Here is a 17,906-nt window from a genome sequence, read left to right as displayed (position 1 = left end):
TAAAGTTAATCGTATCGAATTGCAGATCTTTTTTGATAAAATTATTCTATAGCTGTTCTAAAAAACTTATCGAACAGGCAATTAATACTTTACCGACCGCTAGCGGTTCAACGGCATACGCACGTCCGACCGGCAGCTCAGGCGCAGATTCTCCATGGCGCCGGCTCTGTTTCGGCTTAGACCCTCCAACGCCATTCTTTTCGTTCATCGCGAACGGTAAGTTTCTCAAATTCGTATAAAACTGTGGGAGCTTACAAGGCGACGCGTCTGACGCAACTGAGCAAGGTACTAAATAACAAATTACAATATTAGTTCAAATAATGAGAAAGATTGTCGACGACAAAAAGCCGATTAATAGGTTATTGGTCGGTTAGCGTTGGCGATAAAAAGCCAATTAATAGATTATCGGTCGGTAAACGTCGGCGACAAAAAACCGATTAATCGGCTATCGGTCGGTAAAGTGTTGAGATAATTCTTACAGGGCGAAAAAAACTACACCAGTTGGCAACTAAGTGATTGCGGCTACTTTGTATTAAGTGGTAATGAGAAAATCCGCAATCACTTAGTTGCCAGCCCAATAGTAGAAAACCAGTGCGAAGTGGGTGCTGATATTTTTTATCGAATTTACTCGATTCTTCGGCTCTTACGAGGTAATTCGTCCACGCAGACAAAAATGGATAATTATTGTTTGCCAGGAGTAAACAGAAGCTAGATTAATGAAACGAGGACGCGGGATCTTTTCAGAAATAACAAGTTTATTCACGTCGCGTGTTTGCGAGACCTCGAACGAGGAAAAAATAATTAATCAAGGAAAACCCAGAAACGTCATCCTGAGAAGGATAATAAAACGAGTCACGTCAGATCGCTATATCTTTCGCCAATTTTATCCATTCGACCGTTTGCGGATTTTGTCATTAGATGGCGGTCACTTAGTTGCCTAAGATAGCCGCCACTCTCCATCGCCATTTCGATAGAAACAGTAAAGCAAGGAATCGTCGGATGGTCGAATTTCTTGCTAACTTCAGTTCAGAAAATTAGTTCGCTCGATCGTTACAATTATTGCTAAATTGTTCCATCAAAAAGCAGGAAGCTACACTCCGCAAATGTAGACAGCTGAAGCAAGATACGCGATAGAATACGAAGAATACAGAGAAACTAAATAGTAAATTTGGTGTCGAGTTCGTATTGGTTTATTAAAAACAGGCGAAAATGTAAGAGCGAGCGAGCATAGACAGCGAGAGCAGAGAGAAGAGCAAAGAGGGCCAAGAGGAAGACGGGTGAAGTGGAAGGATGAAGACATAAACTGTGGAAAAGCAGAAAAATAGATATCCCGAAGAGAAATTTGGGAAATTTCTTGTCGAGTACATTTGTTATCGATCGTTTCCAGATCGGTTTGTTAATTCATTAAGATTAAATTGGTAGATGGCGTTCAGAAGTCACTTGCCATGGTACTTTCTTCGAAAGTAAGAAAGAGGGGAACAGATCGGACAGACGAAGAACGAGCAGACAGACATTAATGACTCGCGTTGTAATACGTGGAACGAGGCAAAAGGAATAGGCGCGAGTGTATAGTTTCAGAACCGGTTAAACTCCCGCGACAACCTTGAGCAGAAGTCTCGTACAGGCCAAGCCGAGGCAGACCACGTTTTCACCGCGGTGGGGAAGCCTTACAAATTCTAATGGGCAAGTTCACGGTTCCTCAGTCCGTTACCACCAGTGATAGTCCACATGGGACTAGTTTACGATCGCCTGTACGTTTTTTCAACTACATCCTCCAGCGATCCACCTTCTCACCAACTTTTCCCATCGCAAGCTACCTCCACTGTTAGATGGGACAATCGTTGCTCTACGTATTCAACCGTCGTATACAAAGTGGCAATTTGCGGTGGCAATCAAGTAGATCAATGAAGAGACGAATCTCGTTTGAAGTCGAAGTCGAAATATCAAAAAAGGGTATAGTTGCCAGCACAATGTAACGAGTTTCGTCTATGGATGCGAATGACAATTTGTAAACGTGGCATTTTTCGATGCAGATGCGATTCGCTTGTTGCATTGGTTGGCAACTAAGTGATTGCGGGTTTTGTCGATATCACCTAATGGCAAAATCCGCAATCACTTAGTTGCCAACTTTACAGGTTATACGGGGAACCATAAATCCTGTGGCAAAGTCTAGAGAAGCGTGCAAAAAGAAAGGGCCCGAACGTTTGGATCGACGTACGAAGCTGTGGGAAATCTTCCATGCGGAAAATGCAGAAAAACCACAGTCCAGTAACGAGAAACCATGGTAATGGTAATTTGGATCGACGAATAAAGAAGTATAGCTCCATGCGGCATTTACCGGCGGAAGCTAGGGACAATTGCAGGATGGAAGGAGGCGTAGAGGGTGTGGCGATCGGACATCGATAAAGCGTCCTCGATAACGTCAAGCAGAGCGAGAGGCGGCCCTTGAAAATCGTATTATTCATTACGTCGCGTTGCTGGCTGATGAAATAACGGGTAACACGGCTTAACCAGCGCATGCCAACGTACTATAAATAATCGCGCGGACCCGTTTCCTGCTACAACGTTTAATGCGTTGCCATGGACAAAGTGATGTTTAGCCTGACGAGCAGTCGTAAGAACCGGATGCGAGAAAAATCGGTGGTACCCACTTGCGTACCTGTTCTCTAAAAGTACCGAGACCAGAGTTGTTGCTACCCGATAGTAGTGGGGTGCTTGCCGTACCTAACAGGCTGGCAATATGGCGTTCCTCGAATCAGCTGATCCTATTTCGAGACTGTTTGTCGGTGTATTTTAAAAATTTTCATCGTCTTTACTTTGTTTCGCTATTTTAGTCTCCTGTGGGCAGTAACTAGACTTGATTGAATATTTATAGATCGGTAGAATATTTATAGATCGGATGGATTTTCGATAGAGAAAAGCTTTAGACTCGTTCGCATAATGTGGACAATTGTTTTGTTGCAGTTAGTATTTCAAAATTTCCTATTAATTTTATTTAACAGATTGGTCGCCACATCACCCATATCTATGTGACGGGTATGCTTGCGTGGAGGCCCCGTAACCCAAATATGGGTGACGCCCTTCTTGTTCGAGTTAATTAAATATAGGATATACAACATAAAAATATTAAAAACATATTATACCATACTTTTTGTTCATTTATATTCTGCATGAAATATTACAGTATGCTATGTCGCATGGTATTCGCTAAAATTTATTATTAAAGAGGTATTTTCTTCGTTCATTGGAGAAGTTTTTATTTAATTGTGGAAGGGGTACGTGAAACTTTTTTCGTGACGACTGTCCATCCGAAGGAAACAATTTTATCGCGCGTTTTCAACGATGAAAGTAGAAAGAGAGGGTTCAAATGAAACACGTTCCTCGGAGCGTTAATTAAGCGAAAGAAAAAAGAAAAAAATACCGGCGGGAGGAAAAACGGGGGAGGATTTATTAGCAAAAAAGCAGCATGGCGGATTAATAAAGCTCGAATGTCCGCCCGTAGCCCAGCATTGAATAATTTATGGTCGGCAGAGGGGGAAAAAGAAACTAAAAACGGAAGTATAAAAAAAAATAATTAAAAAAAAATTACACTACCTGGACCCACTGAATCTACCTGCACGTCCGTTCGTTGTGCATCGTCCAGCACGTCGTTAAGGTCGAAATTGTCTGCCTTTGAACTGTAGGATGCGCCAAGATTTTAATACGACGCGTTTTTTAATCCTCCCGTATGAATTTTCGACGTGTGTTGCATATATTTCGATGATTTTTTGATGATACGAGAAACCAGCGTAGGAAAAGTTTGTTAATAATTGATAATAACTACTGAAGAATTTTTTATCATTCAAACTTTTTGCATTTTCAGTTTATCGATTTTTTATGTTTCACGTGTCGAGGATTTTTAATATTTAACATTTCGATGATTTTTTAATGATACGAAAAAATTGCAAAACAAAGAACTATTTACGATCAATAAGGGGAATGATCATCTTACATAATGAAAGTATCGTTATCGATAGATCGGTATTTTAAACACTATGAAAAATTTTCTAGAAAAAAAGAAAAAAAGGAATCAAGTTAATTTAATGATCGATGCAGTGGCAGGCTGGATCGCTTAGGAATCTCGATAGTTACGAAGGCGGACACCTGACAGATTCCAGCTGAGCGTGCTTCTTACGTAAAGCCTCGGAAGATGTGCCAATAGGCATTAGCCTGATTTATATAATCTCGAATAATTTAATAAATTGCCGTAGAGGCTTCGATCGCGTATTAAAGGGACTCGGTCGTTGTGAAAATCGTCAGACCAAATGGAAATTGCCCACGGGATATCGGGTACTCTGGTGCACTGGTGCGTGCACCTGGGTCGATCTCGGATTTCGTGCACCCGATACATCGAAAAACTTTCACGCACGGCCACGTCCGACCGTTTTTGTTTTTTTCACCCTGAAAAAATTGGGATCGATGGCGACACAGGAGTTGAAAGAAAGACTGTTTGGTCCACTGTGCCAATCGTGATTTAAATTGACAACTATATACATATAGTGTATATATATATAGGGAGGGAACATGAGAAGCTCGTTTTCGGTTATCTTACGACCTCTGGGATTTTTTGCTGAGCCTTGTGATTGTAGTATAAAATGGGTACTAAAGGGAAGACTATTCTGCTTGATTTTATGATTTTTGTGACTTGCCATTGGAATATAAACTGGGTGCTATAAAGAAGATCGTTCTTGTCGATTTTATGATTTTTGCATGATTTGGTGAATACTGTGATCGAAGTATGAAATTTATACTTACGAAAAGACTGATTTGCTTGTTCTTATGATTTTTTTTTTATGAACACTGTAATTAAAGCGTAAAATGGGTACTATAAATTGTTGATTTTATAATTTTTGTGTTATTTCACGAATACTGTAGCTGATCTATAGTATTCACCTATCAAAAAAATACTATATTATCTAGCCTGGAGAAAGCCTGGTGAACTTGTAGAACTTATAAATCTTCTCCGATTCTGATGATTTTTGAATATGTTGTAGAGCTCGAAATTTTGAACAAAGTTTTATTATACTTATAACCATCGATCGCGCTTAGTTTTCGAGATATTTGCAAAAAGCTGCAGGTACCTCTAAGGCGTATTTCTGTCCATAATTGTGCGTCTGTGGTATTGGTTCTGTTTATGTTATATATTATTTACCTTACTATTTATATTATTAATTATTTGTTATTATATACTGTATATTATTTATCTCCTGTTTATAAACGAGAGTCGAAGTCGCCAACTTAAAGGCCTCGTGCACAAGCTGCGCCTATAGTTTCTTGCGAATATCTCGGAAATTAAGCGTGATCGATGGTTACATGTAGAGAGGAAAATTGTTCAAATTATCGATTTGTATAATATATCAAAAAATCATCGAGATCGATGAGGAAGGAGCGATTCTGCAAGTTCACCGGAAGTTTAATTAACCTCATCAGTACCCGGTCAAACGACCGGTTTCAAAATCTAATTAAAAATCCTACGCTCATTGTTATTTCTTTCGCTCGTCTAACTTTACTTAAATAACTTTCTGTAAATTAAACGAATAGCAACGAACGTGCAATATTAGACGAAACTTTGAAATCGGTCGTTTGACCGGGCCTGGTAAAATTAGGGTCGCATAACTCATAGAATCGAAACAAAAGTTCTACGAGACATTCTACAAAAGATTTCAAAGACACGTGGTCATTAGAAATGCTTACGTAAAATTGTATTATTACAAGCAAAACGCGAGAGGCGTGCAGTCTAAACCGGGATACGTTTGATCGTTAATCGCAAGCCAGCGGACGCGTCATACGTCACTCGTCTATTTTATGTTCGTCATTTTTACGACGTGCACTATTGCACGCCTCGCGATTCGTTTATAAACCAGACTAGGCGATAACGCGTATTAGTCATCGAACCATGACGTACGACACGAGGTGAGGATAATGAACGAGTTTGCAATCGACTGGCGCAATTAGGTTCGCACGAAGATTAAGCCGTGCTTTCGTTGAATGCCATGGAAGCCTCGTTTAGAATCCCTTTTCACACAAACGTAACGAAACTCCTGCAATACTAATCATCCGCTCGTTAACACGCGAGAAGGCGAGGCGTGGTCGTGATGCGAAATTTTAATTATTACATTTGCTAGTACGATCTTGTCTAGATGGATAAGCAACGGTGATCACACTAATGCGTCTGTGGGAAAATTAAAGACGCAGAAAAGCTGACGATACGCAGAAACACACAAGACATGGAAAATGAAATAGGATGGCTTGGCAATTAAGTGATTGCGGATTTTGTCATTAGGTGGCATTGACAAATCCGCAGTCACTTAGTTGCCAACCCAATAGATACCGTGAAGTAACATTTTCTTGGCGACTTGTAATATAAATATTTCCTCTGCAAGTAGTCGATTTTTCTATTTTTCAATCTTTAATCTGGTCTTTTTTCAAAGTAATACCGATCGTTACTTGTTTTGGCAATTTCCAGCGTGTCGTTAGTCGAAACATAATTCGGTTAATTCAGGTTCGACAGCGTGATCGGGTACCAGGATATTTATTTATAAAATATTTTCTATCAGTCAGTAAAGTCAACCGACGATAAATTCATAAAATAAGAAAAGATGATATTATCGTTCTTTGTTCCCTTAAATTTTTACTTCCGAATCATATTGATGGCTTATTGAAAAATTGTATTTTCAATACGCAGTTTACAGCTGACAAAGGAAGGAACAAGTATTTATCGATATTCGCCATCTATGATTTCTAATATTCTTCTAGAACGAAAATTGGATAAATTATCAGCTTTAGAATTCACTTGGTCAAGCAACAGAACGCAATTTATAAAACATCCAAAGGGAAATTTATCATATTTATATGGATTTATCTGTGCTGCAACAGGTGGAACAAATGATAGGCTAGGTGATTATCGGTAGAATGCATAGTGGAAAGGGAAAATTCGAAGAACGAAATTTCTCTGTGGCTTTCGAGATCGCTGGTAGTCGATAGCAGAGGATACGTACGTAACCGATTACAAAATCTGATTTTCTTAACTTGTTCGAAGCCCGTGTCACAGCGAGTCCTACGCTTACCGAGCGTAATCCAATTAGCGACGCACCACGTGCGCTTTTAAAGGGAATTCATGTCGACTACGCTCGGAAAGCAAGCTTTTTCTTTATTTTCTTGCCTCTCCGCAATTTGTCCGAGAGCATCGTGAGAGATTCGCGTTCGGTAAACGACTATGGCTGATATTGTTTCATCGGATCGAACAGAAGCTAGGGACGAACGAGCAAACGCAGTGAGATCAGAAAGAAGCACGAAGAAGACCCGGAGGACACGGGAAATCGAAGGATTAAGAAGAAGAGGCAGAACCCAGGTACCTTAAAACCCAGGTACCCCCCAAACCCAGGTACCCCCCAAACCCAGGTACCTCAGAACCCAGGTACCCCAGAATACAGGTACCTCAAAACCCAGGTACCTCAGAAACTACTTATTCTTCTTCATCCTTCGATTTCCTCCCTGAACCTGAACCTGGATTCTAGCCCAGGACCTGGGTTCGACCCCAGCTTCTTCTTCTTAGAACCCTACAGACACCAAAGAGCGTATCGCGTACTCAGATCGTGTCCGGATATCTGAGAAAGCCCGAGGAACTTCATAGACTTGGTTAGAGTGGAGCAGAACCGGATAGATAGGAAGACAAAAGGATAGAAAAGCGAAATAAGCAGAGAAACTGTGGAACAAGTGTTGAATAATAGAAATTGGGATATTGAAATGCATTTGGAGTCAGATGTCACGAAATGCTCGTATTTGGCTGCGCTATAGGGGACACAAGTTGGCCGACAAATCGACCCACATTATCTGTAAATAAATGTTTAATACGACGCTCATCCAACGAATATCGCTATAGTCGTTCCGCCGTTTGCAACGTCACCTTTTATTTTCCTTTCCAACTTTATCGATTACGTCGTGGCTCTCCCTCTCTGTGTCGCCCTTTGCTACGTGTCCCAACGTTAGAGTGGCTTTTTGACCGGTCGCTCACCTGCTACCTCTTGTCCTCTGAACGCACCACCTCTCTTGTAACACATCGACGATGCAGTCCAGGTGAAAAAAGGGCCAGAATGAAAGCCTGCGAAACTAACAGTACGACACGTACAAACACGACGTCTTTAGGTCTGCTGCTGGATTAGGCTGATTTTGTCTAGTACCATTAGGACCTATTGGATTGTGTAAGGTCTCGTAAATAGCGATACGTACATGATCGTGATAATTACGATCAACTGTTAGCGATTACACACTTTTTTAGCGATAGCTAACCCGCAGCTGTTCAGCCTGGTCGTAATTTATGAACCTGCTCATAGGGTTCAGCAAGGACCTCGGCAGACTGGTCGAGTGAATGTTTGGCAAATGGATAGACTGGAAGGACTATTTTCCGCTTGTGATTTTCCAAGTACCGCGGCGTCGAACAGAGGTCAGATGTTTTAGATGGAACCATACAAACGTTTTTTAACACATTCGTTTAACCATCTGCTATGAGATTTCTTGTAGAAAACGAGTAATCCTTTTAAGCTTCGTTTAAATCATTTACGCGATACTTTGCATCTGATTTGGTATAATAAGAGAAGCGGATAATTAAATAGTTAAATTAAGATAATTAGGTGGAGGCATGAAACAGCTTTCCTTTCTATCTGCTGTATTTTCCAGACACGCGGTAACGAGCATTCTCCATCCCTGTAATAAATTACAGCTGATTCATTGTGCAATGAACCTCTCGTTTAAATGGACGTTTCAACAGAGAGAAACCAGCTGTTTGTATGCGTTTTCCGTCACGTGTTCTCCCATCAACAATCGTCCACATCGATTCCATCGTTTTTCTCTTCAATAAAAACCGATGACTCGGTTGTTAAACCACATTTTTCTCGTAACACGTGGCATTGACACGACTGTTCGAAGAAATCACGTTGCTCAGACGTTTACAACCCTTGTAACAATTTTACGTTCGTATGTCGTCGATAGATCATGATTGATTGTAATGTACGATGTGTACAAATTAACTTGTCAAACGTTTACTGTCTTCATCTTGCTGCTTACGCTATTTACACGAGCTAACTAATATGCTATTTAGGTGTCATCAGGATATTGTTAGCAGGCTTATGACTCATTATCTCTATCTTGAAAGCTTCGGCTATTAAGAAACAGTGGGACACGAGTATCATAATTCTTCCTATAATAGAATTAAGTGTTTTCTTCTTGGAATATGGTAAAAGCCTCGTTAGCCGTCTGTGTACTTTTTCTGCCTTTTTTTATCCTTGCGATTCTCCGTGAACTTTTGATCTATTTTAACGTTCTATCAAAGTTCCATCGGTCTGTCCCATCCTACGTTCGCCGTGACGAGGCTCTGGGATCTCGTGAGGTTTTCTAAAATAAATTTCCACTTGTTGGAAGAAAATTCGATTGCAAAGAGAAATGGCGCTAAAAACTGAGAAAACCAGAGATCTTCAACCCTCAGGTTCCAGGATGGTAGATAAGACCTTTTGATAAAGAGGACAGTGGGGAGAGCAGCAATCGGATTGACCTTTAAAACGGCGCAGTCCGGGAGAGATTCAGGCAACCAGCCAAATATAGCGTTCGTATATATTTCACATGTGAAATGTCATCAGTGATAATTCATGGTACGTAACATAGCGAGTTAATAATTACTTACGCCCTATAAAAAGTGGAGAGTACATACGTCTGACATACGAATGCCATAAATGCAGGAAACACGCAGGACAAAGGGATAATCGTGGTAGTGGTGTATTTATTTGACCTTGACTTATTGCAATGAAATTTTATTCAATGGCGGATTAACTATGCGAACGTAAGCTGCTATTATGTGAAGAAAAAACACTAGATAGAAAAATTGTCGAGCTGCTGGAACTGCAATTATTAGGCAAATCAAACATGTTCAGCTGTTTAACAAAAACATGGCTTAATGAATTTAATTTTAGGTATATCCGCTCAATGATAAAAATTAAATGGCTGTAGTATAATCAACTGTAGCATAATCAATTGTTTTTTAATTAAAAACTTAGTAAAAATGCTGGAATAATTTTATGAGACGATAAGACACTATAGAATTTTACATTAATTATTATAATTATTTTGTTTTAAATACTAATATTTAAATATATAAATGGTTTGTTGGAAATGGACAAAATTGTCTCCTGATCAGCTGCTCAGTCAAATATTACACTTGGTCCCAGTCTGTAAAATATTTGTCTGTAACAGGAACACACAGAGCAGCAAATAGTTTAATGTTAACGAATATATCACAATATCTGACTGAGATCAAATATAAAACTGGTCAGGGGACAAAATAGTTTGTATAATTGGAGTTTATGTAGTAGAACAAACATGAACAGTTTGTCTGTAGAGGAACAAGTACCAACTATTTGCTTGTTGACTGGGACCAAGTATAATACTTGTTCAAGAAACTGGTCAATGAACAAAGTAGTTTGTATAATTGGAGTTGGTAGGAGCTCACCAATTTTCCCTCGAATACAAACTATTCAGTTGGTTGTCCAGATAAATGGAATTATATTCTTTAAATCATTCGTACTGTATGTTTTGTCATTCGATTATGTCATTCGAAATGTTCAAAGACACGCAGAACGACCATGGTCCACTTACAACCCTCTCTAACGTTATGGGTACCAGTACAGAGCCGGTATACGCAGGTAGCTGACAAATTACTCGGCCAGACTCTGTTTAAATTGCCCCATGACCGCCGCACTACGTGCGTAACTCACGTTGTTTGCCCATTAACGTCGATCATTTCAAGTATGCGCATCTATGTCACGTATGCTCTGTAGATCCATCCTACCTTTCAATCGGGCCATTCTCTGCTCTGCTTTACGTCCATGAACTCGATTCGACTGCTCTCTCGCGTCCCCCGAGCTGCAATGATGTAATATGAACGGCCCGACCACGTGCTCCGAACTATTTCTCCGATTCTCGATGATTCCATGGTTCCCCATAGAGGAATATGGCGTGTCAGTATAACCATGGTACAATCGACGAGAGTTTGATTCTAGGTGAAAAAACAAGTTGAAAATATAGAATAAAATTTGTTCGTACGACGCTTTGTTTTCGAAATAATCCAACTTGAAAGTTTGTGGGATACGCGCGCACCCTGTCGATTTAGGGATAAGAGTAACAAGAGGTTATCGTGGAAGCAGAGAAGAGTCGACAAAAACGAAGAATAACGACGAATGATCCTTTCGAGATTTCTTCTTTTTTCTTTTTTTTTTTTTTTTTTAAGAAAAATTAATTTTATCTCATTCTCCAACGAACAAATGTTTCCGTTTATATTTGGATCAATTTTGGCTTTCCTCGCTATTTCTACTTTAGCGCAATTTTACTTTTGTTAGACTATTGAGTACCGGTACTGACTAATCGGCGTTTGAAGGTAAAAAATTTGATCGCCGAGTATAAACGTACCGAGTGGCAAAAACGTACTTCAAGGACCGGTTTGAAAATTCGAAAGGAACGATCTCGTCAACTATGTAATAAAACAGTGCTTATGCGCAATCCTGATGCACATAATACTGTATTACACAATGCTCCAAATCATCGACGATCCGAAACGCGTGTTAACGATCGACCTTTTTATTCCTCAGGCATCTTTCAGGAGTCCTTCACCGTACGGTAATAACGCGATAATGAAAATGTATCCTTGAGAATCGTGGAGCGAAGAATGATGGGGTCAAGGTGCATTGCAAATCTGTTTTTTGCCATGTCAATACTCTCATGATGTAAAAAAAATGTAAATAAATAATTGAAAGCAACTGAGGCTAATGCTATTAGTTTAGCAAAGTTTGGTTTAGACCACTTCAAACTTATATTCAAACTTCGTTTTTCAATGCAAGCTGATTCAAACTCCACGTAAATCTATATTAAAAAATAAAGAATATTTCACGAAAGAATAAATTGTCGGCGAATCCTGATCGAAGCTCAATTTAGTTTCAAACCTGATGCGACTGACCCAAACTTGCCTGAAATTGAACTCGAATTTACCCCACCTTTTTTTTTAACTAAATTAAATTTGAGACTGAAACACCCATAAAAATCCCAACTTTTTCAAACTTAAAACGTCGTTAGTTATAGATAAACAATGTTTAAAAGTAACTTTTTTAATTAAATTAATCGCAGGGGAAGATAAAAGAAAGGGATAAAATGTACGGAACGTTAGGATGTTACGAAACACGGAGAAACGATAAAGAAAGATATCGTCCAATTTTTACAGTTACACTTTATATCGTAAATTTCAAACCGTAGTTACCTTGTTCACGCTTATTCCGTGACTAAACAGCCGAAGGCAGATTGCACGGTGTAATTAACAGAAATTTTCAAACTAAAAACAACCAGTCGCATCCATGTTTATTGACGATAATTAATCGCAATTTCCGACAGCCGGGCGCCAATTCTAAATATTGAACATGGTATTTATTATGCTCGTAATTATCCGCGATCGATGCCAATTATTACATTTCACGGAAAGAAATGTTTTTCGTTGTAATTTCCATCGCGTGCACTAGTCGCGTGCATTTGCCCACGTGCACGTACATCACGGCGTAATTGCTGCGTGTGTTTATTTTCTACCGAATATTATAGAAATGGTTGCTTGTAATTTGCAATTAATTCAAACTCTGACAGGGTCAATTAAATTATTAGTCTAAAAGAAGAAATGTAATTTCATCTATCGAAAAGTAGGACAAAGAACGTCGAACTGTTTCGTTTATCGTTGGATAATTAAAGTTAAGCGTTTCTGTTAACGGCAACATCACAGAATTGTATTTAATTAACGAACAAATGCACGATATAATTTATGAACAACTGGATAATTACGCGATGTAAACTGATTCATTAAGGAAAAGAGTTTCCGCAAAGTAACAAAGTTCTCTTAAAGTCTAATTCGAGCTTAATTTAAGGTTAATTCAAATCTATTCTATTGGCAACTAAGTGATTGCGAGTTTTGTCATTAGATGGCAACCTTATAGTTATCAGTTTGATGCCTTTCTGCCTCGCCAAGTGACAGTTTAAGGTTAGGTTAGACTTGGCAACTAAATGATTGCGAATTTTGTCACTAAGTGGTATTGATAAAATCCGCAATCATTTGAAGAGAATCGTTGGATCGAAGACTCGGTGGGAAAGAATTACCAGAATATTCTTTATCTTATCGAATGAGGAAATAAACAAAAATGAATAAAACTCCTCCTCTGAAGTATAAAACAAGATGTAACAGGAAGGAGAGGTAAATAGCAAACGATACCCTATCGGTATGATATGTTCCTTGAAATCGATCATAAAATTGATAGCGATATCGCTATCTTCTTTGTCTTAGAACTAGTGTGCAACGAATCGATCAAAGGATGTGTTCGATTAATTTTTTCATTCAGTGTTATTAATCTAGCTTATATTCGAAGAAGATTTTCTTAATATTTTGCGGACTGGAGACGTGAATTCGCTTCCTTCTTACGGGCTTCATGCGGCATCCGATAAAAATCTGAATTAAAACAGTAAGTTAAATAAAACAGTAAAAAAAAAAAAAGAAAAGAAAGCAATGGATGGTATAGAGGAAATGTTACGAAAGTGCCTTTACGTAACACGATCGAATAATACGAAACCGTTATCGATATATTGCAATATTGATCGGTCGGTAAGTTAGTTGCGACTTTTAACGAATTTGATAAAATAATAAATTTTTCTTCGTGCCTTCGATTCAAAATCGATTTTCTTGAAAGCAGAAGTTCCAGTGACAAAAATGTATTGCATATTTCCGACTTGTTTCTTCATGTACGATCACCCCCTCCAGGTTGTACCATCGACACACCCTGTATATATCGTTATACATTATATTTCACGAATATAATTAGAAATTATTACAGAATCTATTTCTCTAGTCGTGTTCATAGAAATATGAAATTCTGATATACCGGTTACGCTATAGTACGATAGACGTACGATGTTATGGCATAGAAAATCGATTAACGTGCCAAAATGCCACGTGGCTCGCAAGTTCCAATGTGTTTCCCAAGTTTCACCTGGTTTCCTCATCGCTCTGCCATTGTATTCTATCATCGTTTCATTACACCGTCAGCCAACATTCTATTCATAGCAATTACCACTTCCCATCATAATAAAAGCGCGAGTTTAACCTTCTTTCGACCTCTTACCTGCTGCTCCTCCTCTCCAACTGAACTCAACTCTGTTCGTACTTCAAATTAGAATTAATTAGACGCTCGAAAAGTTAGCCTAAGCTGCTTTACGTAAAGTATAAAAATTATCGCGTTAAGTGCAACCTCGACGGTACAAGAATCCTTCTTTTTCTTTTCTTATTGTTATGAGCTTGATTTTTAACTTTGACAAATTTCTCCTCTCTTCTTGCACCGGGTCAGGACGGACCCCCAGCGAAGTTCTGTACGCTCCTTTGAATCTTATCGAATTGAAATGAGAAAAAAGTTAGAATTCGAATTTTCAAAATAAGTATCCGATCTCGATCGAACGTTCAGCGCCTTGAAACAGATGTTACGGAACGACTGGGTCGAAATGGACCCGGACGGTTAACCCTTAGCATCGTCAGTCTGTCGATCGTACGGGTGAAAAGATTCGATTTCTTGACTTGTTGCCTCTTTCCAGGCGAAACGGTCAGGATGCGAGCAACTCTGTAATTTCTTGGCCGTTGCCTCGATAATGAGCTGGTGAGTCAGTCGTTTAACACCAGCCTCGTCCTCGACTCCGTGTGTTCGATTTTTGCTCAGAGGACAAGCGAGCGTAGAAGTCTGAAATACGCTGGAACAATCGAGCAAATAAATTCTTATGGCGTCAATTTGTTAAATAGATTCCTTTTTCGATCTTTTGGGGGGGGGGGGGCAGGAACTTTCAAAATCCATTTTCCACGCGTTCTTGGCGTCGCTTTTTACGTAATCTTTTTTTTAAGTTTCAAGGAAACACGATATCTCTCGTCTCGATTTTACTCTGAAACTTTATAAATTAAATTGTATTGTTAATTTCAGTTAATTTTATTCAATGCGTGTCACCAGATACAGATATATCGCAGTTAGAATTGAATTTTCATTAAAACATTTCTGACATCCGGTATGCTCGGTGTCAGAAGAATTTGTTAATCTTTCATTTCCTTTAGCTCCCATATTAATTTTGAAATGCCAATGATAATTCATTTTTAACATCCTTTGATATCTTACGAGGTCAAGAAATCACGGCTCTTATTGTCAGTTATTGTCAGAAATCTAAGCGACAAATAACACAAGTTGAATCGTTAGACCTCTCAGTTATCACGTGGTCTTACACGGGCACTCGTAAAGTAGCCGTATCTCTGCTCCATAATTCATTTCATCGTTACACGACCGACATGTACACGTGCTTTTTCATGGTACGCGACACCAAAGCCTGCATCGATCCCACGACGATCGAATGGAAAAAACGTAGATAGGAAAATGGCCCTCGACAACTTTCAAACTACCTCGCCTGCTTTTTTTATTATTTCACGAGTAAAGATCGTAGCGAGGAATTAGAAAAATTCCCATCATACTAAACTGACTATAACAAATAACTTCGAAGACTTTTGCCTTTCGTTTCGATCAGAGATCATCGTTATAATTCATTCTATCGTCTTCTTATGCTTTATCCGTTGTTCGTTATTCGAGTTAGAAAATAACGTGGATATTTTATTTGAATATGTATGACAAACACACCGACGTAGAATGCAAATCGATCGAAATCTTTTGTTCGTCCAAAACGATCGTCAAAACGTACGAATGTCTTTGAAAGACAGTCTCCTCCAGATTTTCTCGCTAAAAAAATTAGTGGAGCTTCCTCCAATAGTGGTCGATATCTCTGCAAATTTTTAGGCCGGAATATGCAGCAGTTTCTTTGGAAAAAATTCGAGAAGATTTGGACCTGGACCTATCGTAAGACCTCCGCAACTGTATAACCCTGTAACTGTCTTCCGCGACTAAGGATAATCTTCAGATTTTCTCGAGGTTTGATAGGTGAACTTGTAGTAAATATCTCAGCAAAATTTTAGGTCAGTATATGTAGTAGTTCGTTTGGAAAAAATTTGGCAAGATTTGGAACTGGGCCAATCTTCGCCCTGGATTTGATAGAATTGGTTAAGAGCCATAAAATATATTCGATATTCGTGTTTCGGTAACAACGGTGACAGCCTGGACGTCGTCGCCCCCTTTCCTTTATCGATAAAACTTGCCTAATTCAGGGCGGCGCTATTATTAAAAAAGCGAACCGATGAGACGTTTGAATTCTCGCAACAGTGCAGCCTGTTACGCGCCCCTAGCACCAGTTCTAATTTAGAGATAGGTGGGATGACCTGTATTCATTCGGTCCTATCAACTGACCTTGCTTTATATCGTACGCGTTGACTATCGCAATTTCCTTAATATCAGTTTAGAAACGCGCCTTTATCTCACAATAGATCCCCAAGCACTAAGGGAAGCGTATGATGATACTCCTCTATCAAAGTTAATTGCGTTCGAGTGGCACGAATGGTTTAGAATTGCGTGCTCGATGGAACAACCTATTGTACCGTAGAATTACTTTCTTAAAGCTTTTTCAATAGATGAATTAGACTATGAATAGCATGTAGATCTAATAGGCGAATGGCTTTAGTAGATTTCGAACTAACGACGCACCTTGTGCGTCGCGTGTTTTCTAGAAGTTACTAGATTTTCACTAGACTATTCGATCTTTATTTTAACGTTTGTTTATTTTGATGTCGTCACGTTGCCATGTTTCCGGTCGATGAAAAATATTTTAATTGGATCGTAGGTTGTTTGGTTATTACTTGGGGCATCGTGATTCAGAAAAGCAATATTTCAGTACGAAATGTTCACGTTCGTTTACTGTTTCTGCAAAAGAGAACGTAACGATACTTAGGTTCAGTTTTACTAAAGGTAAATACGCTTGTCATGATTTTGTGTCTTAAAAACACGCGTAAATATTGAGAATGAAAGACTCAAGCGACACCCTATATATCTTCAAGTAAGTCCCCACCCACATAAGAATTGCAACCAAGAAATAACTAAGAAAAGACGTCAGAAGGAGCTAGATATTTATTTCTGAGCTAAGAATCGACCCAACTAATCACTTTCCAGACCTTCGTAGTTTGGCTTCTTAGAGCGATCGTTGCTTCCGGGTGAAAACGACGTTCGTTTTTCGCGATGGGCTTCGTCGCAGGCCTAAATCAGCGCTGGTACCAATGGCTCGTTAATAAAATAGCCACCGTTCGAAAGGAAACGTTCAATAGCCACTAACGATCACAGTTGGTCCAATTCCCTAGCTGCCGATAGACACTAGAAGTGGCAATTCGATGGCCTAAATTCGAAGTCAAAGACGTGTGTCTGCTCGTGGACACGTTGATACGTACCTAATGTTACATAGAATTGATTATCTCTGATTCACGCTACGGACGATAGGTTAGTATGGTATGTTGTTATAATGACTTCTAGCGTTAAATGGAAAAATAATCGTATTACTGTCGTAAAATGATTTTAGTACGTTGAAATCAATTTCAAAGTATAATAAACCTGTATTCTACTTTTCAACTTCTTTGAGATTGGAAATATTTTCATTTTAGAATTTTACACGCACGCGTCGATGTCGATATTGTCCACAAATAACCTAAAAATTGTTTTAGACTAAGATAACCTCGAATTAAATTCGTGGTTAATATTCCACAATATTACAATGTTATCTAACGCTAACCTTACCCGGTCAGGTGGCCGGTTTCAAAATTTGATCTATGATTAAAAGTTAAAATAAAAATTTTTATGTAAATTCTTATATTAACCAAAATTGAGTTACTGATCAATCAGATA

The 17,906-nt window shown here is 39.0% G+C and overlaps 1 protein-coding gene across 2 annotated transcripts in view; it reads left to right on the top strand.

The window, feature by feature from the left end:
- LOC122576365 (beta-1,4-glucuronyltransferase 1) overlaps positions 1-17,906 on the top strand; it is a 57,787-nt gene that overhangs the window by 16,679 nt on the left and 23,202 nt on the right. The window contains exon 1 of one of the 2 annotated variants that reach the window (XM_043746552.1): positions 12,393-13,571. The exons of the other annotated variant lie outside the window; for it this stretch is intronic. The gene's annotated coding sequence lies outside the window, so the exon portion shown is untranslated. Of the gene's footprint in view, positions 1-12,392; positions 13,572-17,906 lie in introns of those variants that run through there. 2 annotated transcript variants of the gene reach the window in all.

This window comes from Bombus pyrosoma, linkage group LG16 (genome assembly GCF_014825855.1).
Source record: "Bombus pyrosoma isolate SC7728 linkage group LG16, ASM1482585v1, whole genome shotgun sequence".
NCBI lineage: Eukaryota > Metazoa > Arthropoda > Insecta > Hymenoptera > Apidae > Bombus > Bombus pyrosoma.
Note: the sequence above shows the minus strand (reverse complement) of the source record. Positions and strands in the feature narration are given on the sequence as shown.